Genomic DNA, 15,330 nt, shown 5'->3' with positions numbered 1-15,330 from the left:
GACATACACATTACACTCCCCACACACACTCATCCCAGCCGCACACACACACTACACTCCCCCACACACACTCATCCCAGCCGCACACACACATTACACTCCCCACACACACTCACCCCAGCCGCACACACACATTACACTCCCCACACACACTCATCCCAGCCGCACACACACATTACACTCCCCTCACACACTCATCCCAGCCAGACATACACATTACACTACCCACACACACTCATCCCAGCCGCACACACACATTACACTCCCCACACACACTCATCCCAGCCGCACACACACATTACACTCCCCACACACTCATCCCAGCCGCACACACACATTACACTTCCCCACACACACTCATCCCAGCCACACACACACAATAAACTCCCCACACACACTCACCCCAGCCGCACACACACATTACACTCCCCGCACACACTCATCCCAGCCGCACATACACATTACACTCCCCACACACACTGATCCCAGCCACACACACACATTACACTCCCCCACACACACTCATCCCAGCCACACACACATTACACTCCCCACACACACTCATCCCAGCCGCACACGCACATTACACTCCCCACACACACTCATCCCAGCCGCACACACACATTACACTCCCCACACACACTCATCCCAGCCGCACACACACATTACACTCCCCCACACACACTCATCCCAGCCACACACACATTACACTCCCCACACACACACATTACACTCCCCACACACACTCATCCCAGCCGCACACACACATTACACTCCCCACACACACTCATCCAAGCCACACACACACATTACACTCCCCACACACACTCATCCCAGCCGCACACACACATTACACTCCCCCACACACACTCATCCAAGCCGCACACACACATTACACTCCCCACACACACTCATCCCAGCCGCACACACACATTACCCTCCCCACACACACTCATCCCAGCCACACACACACATTACACTCCCCACACACACTCATCCCAGCCGCACACACACATTACACTCCCCACACACACTCATCCCAGCCGCACACACACATTACACTCCCCACACACTCATCCCAGCCGCACACACACATTACACTCCCCCACACACACTCATCCCAGCCACACACACACAATACACTCCCCACACATACTCACCCCAGCCGCACACACACATTACACTCCCCACACACACTCAACCCAGCCGCACACACACATTACACTCCCCGCACACACTCATCCCAGCCGCACACACACATTACAATCCCCACACACACTCATCCCAGCCGCACACACACATTACACTCCCCGCACACACTCATCCCAGCCGCACATACACATTACACTCCCTACACACACTCATCCCAGCCACACACACACATTACACTCCCCCACACACACTCATCCCAGCCACACACACATTACACTCCCACACACACTCATCCCAGCCGCACACACACATTACACTCCCCACACACACTCACCCCAGCCGCACACACACATTACACTCCCCACACACACTCATCCCAGACGCACACACACATTACCCTCCCCACACACACTCATCCCAGCCACACACACACATTGAACTCCCCACACACACTCATCCCAGCCGCACACACACATTACACTCCCCACACACACTCATCCCAGCCGCACACACACATTACACTCCCCCACACACACTCATCCCAGCCGCACACACACATTACACTCCCCACACACACTCATCCCAGCCACACACATACATTACACTCCCCACACACACTCATCCCAGCCGCACACACACATTACTCTCCCCCACACACACTCATCCCAGCCGCACACACACATTACACTCCCCACACACACTCATCCCAGCCGCACACACACATTACACTCCCCACACACACTCATCCCAGCCAGACATACACATTACACTCCCCACACACACTCATCCCAGCCGCACACACACACTACACTCCCCCACACACACTCATCCCAGCCGCACACACACATTACACTCCCCACACACACTCACCCCAGCCGCACACACACATTACACTCCCCACACACACTCATCCCAGCCGCACACACACATTACACTCCCCTCACACACTCATCCCAGCCAGACATACACATTACACTACCCACACACACTCATCCCAGCCGCACACACACATTACACTCCCCACACACACTCATCCCAGCCGCACACACACATTACACTCCCCACACACTCATCCCAGCCGCACACACACATTACACTTCCCCACACACACTCATCCCAGCCACACACACACAATAAACTCCCCACACACACTCACCCCAGCCGCACACACACATTACACTCCCCGCACACACTCATCCCAGCCGCACATACACATTACACTCCCCACACACACTGATCCCAGCCACACACACACATTACACTCCCCCACACACACTCATCCCAGCCACACACATTACACTCCCCACACACACTCATCCCAGCCGCACACGCACATTACACTCCCCACACACACTCATCCCAGCCGCACACACACATTACACTCCCCACACACACTCATCCCAGCCACACACACATTACACTCCCCACACACACTCATCCCAGCCGCACACACACATTACACTCCCCACACACACTCATCCCAGCCGCACACACACATTACACTCCCCACACACACTCATCCCAGCCGCACACACACATTACACTCCCCACACACACTCATCCCAGCCGCACACACACATTACACTCCCCACACACACTCATCCCAGCCGCACACACACATTACACTCCCCACACACACTCATCCCAGCCGCACACACACATTACACTCCCCACACACACTCATCCCAGCCGCACACACACATTACACTCCCCACACACACTCATCCCAGCCGCACACACACATTACACTCCCCACACACACTCATCCCAGCCACACACACATTACACTCCCCACACACACACATTACACTCCCCACACACACTCATCCCAGCCGCACACACACATTACACTCCCCACACACACTCATCCAAGCCACACACACACATTACACTCCCCACACACACTCATCCCAGCCGCACACACACATTACACTCCCCCACACACACTCATCCCAGCCGCACACACACATTACACTCCCCACACACACTCATCCCAGCCGCACACACACATTACACTCCCCACACACACTCATCCCAGCCACACACACACATTACACTCCCCACACACACTCATCCCAGCCGCACACACACATTACACTCCCCACACACACTCATCTCAGCCGCACACACACATTACACTCCCCACACACACTCATCCCAGCCACACACACATTACACTCCCCACACACACTCATCCCAGCCACACACACACATTACACTCCCCACACACACTCATCCCAGCCACACACACACAATACACTCCCCACACATACTCACCCCAGCCGCACACACACATTACACTCCCCACACACAATCAACCCAGCCGCACACACACATTACACTCCCCGCACACACTCATCCCAGCCGCACACACACATTACAATCCCCACACACACTCATCCCAGCCGCACACACACATTACACTCCCCGCACACACTCATCCCAGCCGCACATACACATTACACTCCCTGCACACACTCATCCCAGCCACACACACACATTACACTCCCCCACCCCCACTCATCCCAGCCACACACACATTACACTCCCCACACACACACATTACACTCCCCACACACACTCATCCCAACCGCACACACACATTACACTCCCCACACACACTCATCCCAGCCGCACACACACATTACACTCCCCCACACACACTCATCCCAGCCGCACACACACATTACACTCCCCCCACACACTCATCCCAGCAGCACACACACATTACACTCCCCACACACACTCACCCCAGCCACACATACACATTACACTCCCCACACACACTCATCCCAGCCGCACACACACATTGCACTCCCCACACACACTCATCCCAGCCGCACACACACATTACACTCCCCACACACACTCATCCCAGCCAGACATACACATTGCACTACCCACACACACCCATCCCAGCCGCACACACACATTACACTCCCCACACACACTCATCCCAGCCGCACACACACATTACACTCCCCACACACACTCATCCCAGCCGCACACACACATTACACTCCCCACACACACTCATCCCAGCCAGACATACACATTACACTCCCCACACACACTCATCCCAGCCGCACACACACACTACACTCCCCCACACACACTCATCCCAGCCGCACACACACATTACACTCCCCACACACACTCACCCCAGCCGCACACACACATTACACTCCCCACACACACTCATCCCAGCCGCACACACACATTACACTCCCCTCACACACTCATCCCAGCCAGACATACACATTACACTACCCACACACACTCATCCCAGCCACACACACATTACACTCCCCACACACACTCATCGCAGCCGCACACACACATTACACTCCCCCACACACACTCATCCCAGCCGCACACACACATTACACTCCACACACACACTCATCCCAGCCGCACACACACATTACACTCCACACACACACTCATCCCAGCCGCACACACACATTACACTCCCCACACACACTCACCCCAGCCACACACACACATTACACTCCCCACACACACTCATCCCAGCCGCACACACACATTACACTCCCCCCCCACACACTCATCCCAGCCACACACACACAATACACTCCCCACACACACTCATCCCAGCCGCACACACACAGTACACTCCCCACACACACTCATCCCAGCCGCACACACACATTACACTCCCCAAACACACTCATCCCAGCCGCACACACACATTACACTCCCCCACAAACACTCATCCCAGCCACACACACACAATACACTCCCCACACACACTCACCCCAACCGCACACATACATTACACTCCCCGCACACACTCATCCGAGCCGGACATACACATTACACTCCCCACACACACTCATCCCAGCCACACACACACATTACACTCCCCCACACACACTCATCCCAGCCACACACACATTACACTCCCCACACACACTCATCCCAGCCGCACACACACATTACACTCCCCACACACACTAATCCCAGCCACACACACACATTACACTCCCCACACACTCTCATCCCAGCCGCACACACACATTACACTCCACACACACACTCATCCCAGCCGCACACACACATTACACTCCCCACACACACTCATCCCAGCCGCACACACACATTACACTCCCCACACACACTCATCCCAGCCACACACATACATTACACTCCCCACACACACTCATCCCAGCCGCACACACACATTACTCTCCCCCACACACACTCATCCCAGCCGCACACACACATTACACTCCCCTCACACACTCATCCCAGCCAGACATACACATTACACTACCCACACACACTCATCCCAGCCGCACACACACATTACACTCCCCACACACACTCATCCCAGCCGCACACACACATTACACTCCCCACACACTCATCCCAGCCGCACACACACATTACACTTCCCCACACACACTCATCCCAGCCACACACACACAATAAACTCCCCACACACACTCACCCCAGCCGCACACACACATTACACTCCCCGCACACACTCATCCCAGCCGCACATACACATTACACTCCCCACACACACAGATCCCAGCCACACACACACATTACACTCCCCCACACACACTCATCCCAGCCACACACACATTACACTCCCCACACACACTCATCCCAGCCGCACACGCACATTACACTCCCCACACACACTCATCCCAGCCGCACACACACATTACACTCCCCACACACACTCATCCCAGCCACACACACATTACACTCCCCACACACACTCATCCCAGCCGCACACACACATTACACTCCCCCACACACACTCATCCCAGCCACACACACATTACACTCCCCACACACACACATTACACTCCCCACACACACTCATCCCAGCCGCACACACACATTACACTCCCCACACACACTCATCCAAGCCACACACACACATTACACTCCCCACACACACTCATCCCAGCCACACACACATTACACTCCCCCACACACACTCATCCCAGCCGCACACACACATTACACTCCCCACACACACTCATCTCAGCCGCACACACACATTACACTCCCCACACACACTCATCCCAGCCACACACACATTACACTCCCCACACACACTCATCCCAGCCACACACACACATTACACTCCCCACACACACTCATCCCAGCCACACACACACAATACACTCCCCACACATACTCACCCCAGCCGCACACACACATTACACTCCCCACACACACTCAACCCAGCCGCACACACACATTACACTCCCCGCACACACTCATCCCAGCCGCACACACACATTACAATCCCCACACACACTCATCCCAGCCGCACACACACATTACACTCCCCGCACACACTCATCCCAGCCGCACATACACATTACACTCCCTACACACACTCATCCCAGCCACACACACACATTACACTCCCCCACACACACTCATCCCAGCCACACACACATTACACTCCCCACACACACACATTACACTCCCCACACACACTCATCCCAACCGCACACACACATTACACTCCCCACACACACTCATCCCAGCCGCACACACACATTACACTCCCCCACACACACTCATCCCAGCCGCACACACACATTACACTCCCCACACACACTCATCCCAGCAGCACACACACATTACACTCCCCACACACACTCACCCCAGCCACACATACACATTACACTCCCCAAACACACTCATCCCAGCCGCACACACACATTGCACTCCCCACACACACTCATCCCAGCCGCACACACACATTACACTCCCCCCACACACTCATCCCAGCCAGACATACACATTGCACTACCCACACACACTCATCCCAGCCGCACACACACATTGCACTCCCCACACACACACATCCCAGCCGCACACACATTACACTCCCCACACACACTCATCCCAGCCGCACACACACATTACACTCCCCACACACACTCATCCCAGCCAGACATACACATTACACTCCCCACACACACTCATCCCAGCCGCACACACACACTACACTCCCCCACACACACTCATCCCAGCCGCACACACACATTACACTCCCCACACACACTCACCCCAGCCGCACACACACATTACACTCCCCACACACACTCATCCCAGCCGCACACACACATTACACTCCCCTCACACACTCATCCCAGCCAGACATACACATTACACTACCCACACACACTCATCCCAGCCGCACACACACATTACACTCCCCACACACACTCATCCCAGCCGCACACACACATTACACTCCCCACACACTCATCCCAGCCGCACACACACATTACACTTCCCCACACACACTCATCCCAGCCACACACACACAATAAACTCCCCACACACACTCACCCCAGCCGCACACACACATTACACTCCCCGCACACACTCATCCCAGCCGCACATACACATTACACTCCCCACACACACTGATCCCAGCCACACACACACATTACACTCCCCCACACACACTCATCCCAGCCACACACACATTACACTCCCCACACACACTCATCCCAGCCGCACACGCACATTACACTCCCCACACACACTCATCCCAGCCGCACACACACATTACACTCCCCACACACACTCATCCCAGCCGCACACACACATTACACTCCCCCACACACACTCATCCCAGCCACACACACATTACACTCCCCACACACACACATTACACTCCCCACACACACTCATCCCAGCCGCACACACACATTACACTCCCCACACACACTCATCCAAGCCACACACACACATTACACTCCCCACACACACTCATCCCAGCCGCACACACACATTACACTCCCCCACACACACTCATCCAAGCCGCACACACACATTACACTCCCCACACACACTCATCCCAGCCGCACACACACATTACCCTCCCCACACACACTCATCCCAGCCACACACACACATTACACTCCCCACACACACTCATCCCAGCCGCACACACACATTACACTCCCCACACACACTCATCCCAGCCGCACACACACATTACACTCCCCACACACTCATCCCAGCCGCACACACACATTACACTCCCCCACACACACTCATCCCAGCCACACACACACAATACACTCCCCACACATACTCACCCCAGCCGCACACACACATTACACTCCCCACACACACTCAACCCAGCCGCACACACACATTACACTCCCCGCACACACTCATCCCAGCCGCACACACACATTACAATCCCCACACACACTCATCCCAGCCGCACACACACATTACACTCCCCGCACACACTCATCCCAGCCGCACATACACATTACACTCCCTACACACACTCATCCCAGCCACACACACACATTACACTCCCCCACACACACTCATCCCAGCCACACACACATTACACTCCCACACACACTCATCCCAGCCGCACACACACATTACACTCCCCACACACACTCACCCCAGCCGCACACACACATTACACTCCCCACACACACTCATCCCAGACGCACACACACATTACCCTCCCCACACACACTCATCCCAGCCACACACACACATTGAACTCCCCACACACACTCATCCCAGCCGCACACACACATTACACTCCCCACACACACTCATCCCAGCCGCACACACACATTACACTCCCCCACACACACTCATCCCAGCCGCACACACACATTACACTCCCCACACACACTCATCCCAGCCACACACATACATTACACTCCCCACACACACTCATCCCAGCCGCACACACACATTACTCTCCCCCACACACACTCATCCCAGCCGCACACACACATTACACTCCCCACACACACTCATCCCAGCCGCACACACACATTACACTCCCCACACACACTCATCCCAGCCAGACATACACATTACACTCCCCACACACACTCATCCCAGCCGCACACACACACTACACTCCCCCACACACACTCATCCCAGCCGCACACACACATTACACTCCCCACACACACTCACCCCAGCCGCACACACACATTACACTCCCCACACACACTCATCCCAGCCGCACACACACATTACACTCCCCTCACACACTCATCCCAGCCAGACATACACATTACACTACCCACACACACTCATCCCAGCCGCACACACACATTACACTCCCCACACACACTCATCCCAGCCGCACACACACATTACACTCCCCACACACTCATCCCAGCCGCACACACACATTACACTTCCCCACACACACTCATCCCAGCCACACACACACAATAAACTCCCCACACACACTCACCCCAGCCGCACACACACATTACACTCCCCGCACACACTCATCCCAGCCGCACATACACATTACACTCCCCACACACACTGATCCCAGCCACACACACACATTACACTCCCCCACACACACTCATCCCAGCCACACACATTACACTCCCCACACACACTCATCCCAGCCGCACACGCACATTACACTCCCCACACACACTCATCCCAGCCGCACACACACATTACACTCCCCACACACACTCATCCCAGCCACACACACATTACACTCCCCACACACACTCATCCCAGCCGCACACACACATTACACTCCCCACACACACTCATCCCAGCCGCACACACACATTACACTCCCCACACACACTCATCCCAGCCGCACACACACATTACACTCCCCACACACACTCATCCCAGCCGCACACACACATTACACTCCCCACACACACTCATCCCAGCCGCACACACACATTACACTCCCCACACACACTCATCCCAGCCGCACACACACATTACACTCCCCACACACACTCATCCCAGCCGCACACACACATTACACTCCCCACACACACTCATCCCAGCCGCACACACACATTACACTCCCCACACACACTCATCCCAGCCACACACACATTACACTCCCCACACACACACATTACACTCCCCACACACACTCATCCCAGCCGCACACACACATTACACTCCCCACACACACTCATCCAAGCCACACACACACATTACACTCCCCACACACACTCATCCCAGCCGCACACACACATTACACTCCCCCACACACACTCATCCCAGCCGCACACACACATTACACTCCCCACACACACTCATCCCAGCCGCACACACACATTACACTCCCCACACACACTCATCCCAGCCACACACACACATTACACTCCCCACACACACTCATCCCAGCCGCACACACACATTACACTCCCCACACACACTCATCTCAGCCGCACACACACATTACACTCCCCACACACACTCATCCCAGCCACACACACATTACACTCCCCACACACACTCATCCCAGCCACACACACACATTACACTCCCCACACACACTCATCCCAGCCACACACACACAATACACTCCCCACACATACTCACCCCAGCCGCACACACACATTACACTCCCCACACACAATCAACCCAGCCGCACACACACATTACACTCCCCGCACACACTCATCCCAGCCGCACACACACATTACAATCCCCACACACACTCATCCCAGCCGCACACACACATTACACTCCCCGCACACACTCATCCCAGCCGCACATACACATTACACTCCCTGCACACACTCATCCCAGCCACACACACACATTACACTCCCCCACCCCCACTCATCCCAGCCACACACACATTACACTCCCCACACACACACATTACACTCCCCACACACACTCATCCCAACCGCACACACACATTACACTCCCCACACACACTCATCCCAGCCGCACACACACATTACACTCCCCCACACACACTCATCCCAGCCGCACACACACATTACACTCCCCCCACACACTCATCCCAGCAGCACACACACATTACACTCCCCACACACACTCACCCCAGCCACACATACACATTACACTCCCCACACACACTCATCCCAGCCGCACACACACATTGCACTCCCCACACACACTCATCCCAGCCGCACACACACATTACACTCCCCACACACACTCATCCCAGCCAGACATACACATTGCACTACCCACACACACCCATCCCAGCCGCACACACACATTACACTCCCCACACACACTCATCCCAGCCGCACACACACATTACACTCCCCACACACACTCATCCCAGCCGCACACACACATTACACTCCCCACACACACTCATCCCAGCCAGACATACACATTACACTCCCCACACACACTCATCCCAGCCGCACACACACACTACACTCCCCCACACACACTCATCCCAGCCGCACACACACATTACACTCCCCACACACACTCACCCCAGCCGCACACACACATTACACTCCCCACACACACTCATCCCAGCCGCACACACACATTACACTCCCCTCACACACTCATCCCAGCCAGACATACACATTACACTACCCACACACACTCATCCCAGCCGCACACACACATTACACTCCCCACACACACTCATCCCAGCCGCACACACACATTACACTCCCCACACACTCATCCCAGCCACACACACACAATAAACTCCCCACACACACTCACCCCAGCCGCACACACACATTACACTCCCCGCACACACTCATCCCAGCCGCACATACACATTACACTCCCCACACACACTGATCCCAGCCACACACACACATTACACTCCCCCACACACACTCATCCCAGCCACACACACATTACACTCCCCACACACACTCATCCCAGCCGCACACGCACATTACACTCCCCACACACACTCATCCCAGCCGCACACACACATTACACTCCCCACACACACTCATCCCAGCCACACACACATTACACTCCCCACACACACTCATCCCAGCCGCACACACACATTACACTCCCCCACACACACTCATCCCAGCCACACACACATTACACTCCCCACACACACACATTACACTCCCCACACACACTCTTCCCAGCCGCACACACACATTACACTCCCCACACACACTCATCCCAGCCACACACACACATTACACTCCCCCACACACACTCATCCCAGCCACACACATTACACTCCCCACACACACTCATCCCAGCCGCACACGCACATTACACTCCCCACACACACTCATCCCAGCCGCACACACACATTACACTCCCCACACACACTCATCCCAGCCACACACACATTACACTCCCCACACACACTCATCCCAGCCGCACACACACATTACACTCCCCCACACACACTCATCCCAGCCACACACACATTACACTCCCCACACACACACATTACACTCCCCACACACACTCATCCCAGCCGCACACACACATTACACTCCCCACACACACTCATCCAAGCCACACACACACATTACACTCCCCACACACACTCATCCCAGCCGCACACACACATTACACTCCCCCACACACACTCATCCCAGCCGCACACACACATTACACTCCCCACACACACTCATCCCAGCCGCACACACACATTACACTCCCCACACACACTCATCCCAGCCACACACACACATTACACTCCCCACACACACTCATCCCAGCCGCACACACACATTACACTCCCCACACACACTCATCTCAGCCGCACACACACATTACACTCCCCACACACACTCATCCCAGCCACACACACATTACACTCCCCACACACACTCATCCCAGCCACACACACACATTACACTCCCCACACACACTCATCCCAGCCACACACACACAATACACTCCCCACACATACTCACCCCAGCCGCACACACACATTACACTCCCCACACACACTCAACCCAGCCGCACACACACATTACACTCCCCGCACACACTCATCCCAGCCGCACACACACATTACAATCCCCACACACACTCATCCCAGCCGCACACACACATTACACTCCCCGCACACACTCATCCCAGCCGCACATACACATTACACTCCCTACACACACTCATCCCAGCCACACACACACATTACACTCCCCCACCCCCACTCATCCCAGCCACACACACATTACACTCCCCACACACACACATTACACTCCCCACACACACTCATCCCAACCGCACACACACATTACACTCCCCACACACACTCATCCCAGCCGCACACACACATTACACTCCCCCACACACACTCATCCCAGCCGCACACACACATTACACTCCCCACACAGACTCATCCCAGCAGCACACACACATTACACTCCCCACACACACTCACCCCAGCCACACATACACATTACACTCCCCACACACACTCATCCCAGCCGCACACACACATTGCACTCCCCACACACACTCATCCCAGCCGCACACACACATTACACTCCCCACACACACTCATCCCAGCCAGACATACACATTGCACTACCCACACACACTCATCCCAGCCGCACACACACATTACACTCCCCACACACACTCATCCCAGCCGCACACACACATTACACTCCCCACACACACTCATCCCAGCCGCACACACACATTACACTCCCCCACACACACTCATCCCAGCCGCACACACACATTACACTCCCCACACACACTCACCCCAGCCGCACACACACATTACACTCCCCACACACACTCATCCCAGCCGCACACACACATTACACTCCCCTCGCACACTCATCCCAGCCAGACATACACATTACACTACCCACACACACTCATCCCAGCCGCACACACACATTACACTCCCCACACACACTCATCCCAGCCGCACACACACATTACACTCCCCACACACTCATCCCAGCCGCACACACACATTACACTTCCCCACACACACTCATCCCAGCCACACACACACAATAAACTCCCCACACACACTCACCCCAGCCGCACACACACATTACACTCCCCGCACACACTCATCCCAGCCGCACATACACATTACACTCCCAACACACACTGATCCCAGCCACACACACACATTACACTCCCCCACACACACTCATCCCAGCCACACACACATTACACTCCCCACACACACTCATCCCAGCCGCACACGCACATTACACTCCCCACACACACTCATCCCAGCCGCACACACACATTACACTCCCCACACACACTCATCCGAGCCACACACACATTACACTCCCCACACACACTCATCCCAGCCGCACACACACATTACACTCCCCCACACACACTCATCCCAGCCACACACACATTACACTCCCCACACACACACATTACACTCCCCACACACACTCATCCCAGCCGCACACACACATTACACTCCCCACACACACTCATCCAAGCCACACACACACATTACACTCCCCACACACACTCATTCCAGCCGCACACACACATTACACTCCCCCACACACACTCATCCCAGCCGCACACACACATTACACTCCCCACACACTCTCATCCCAGCCGCACACACACATTACCCTCCCCACACACACTCATCCCAGCCACACACACACATTACACTCCCCACACACACTCATCCCAGCCGCACACACACATTACACTCCCCACACACACTCATCCCAGCCGCACACACACATTACACTCCCCACACACTCATCCCAGCCGCACACACACATTACACTCCCCCACACACACTCATCCCAGCCACACACACACAATACACTCCCCACACATACTCACCCCAGCCGCACACACACATTACACTCCCCACACACAGTCAACCCAGCCGCACACACACATTACACTCCCCGCACACACTCATCCCAGCCGCACACACACATTACAATCCCCACACACACTCATCCCAGCCGCACACACACATTACACTCCCCGCACACACTCATCCCAGCCGCACATACACATTACACTCCCTACACACACTCATCCCAGCCACACACACACATTACACTCCCCCACACACACTCATCCCAGCCACACACACATTACACTCCCCACACACACACATTACACTCCCCACACACACTCATCCCAGCCAGACATACACATTGCACTACCCACACACACTCATCCCAGCCGCACACACACACTACACTCCCCCACACACACTCATCCCAGCCACACACACACATTACACTCCCCACACACACTCATCCCAGCCGCACACACACATTACCCTCCCCACACACACTCATCCCAGCCACACACACACATTGAACTCCCCACACACACTCATCCCAGCCGCACACACACATTACCCTCCCCACACACACTCATCCCAGCCACACACACACATTACAGTCCCCACACACACTCATCCCAGCG

Source organism: Scyliorhinus torazame, chromosome X (assembly GCF_047496885.1).
Source record: "Scyliorhinus torazame isolate Kashiwa2021f chromosome X, sScyTor2.1, whole genome shotgun sequence".
Lineage (NCBI taxonomy): Eukaryota > Metazoa > Chordata > Chondrichthyes > Carcharhiniformes > Scyliorhinidae > Scyliorhinus > Scyliorhinus torazame.
Note: the sequence above shows the minus strand (reverse complement) of the source record.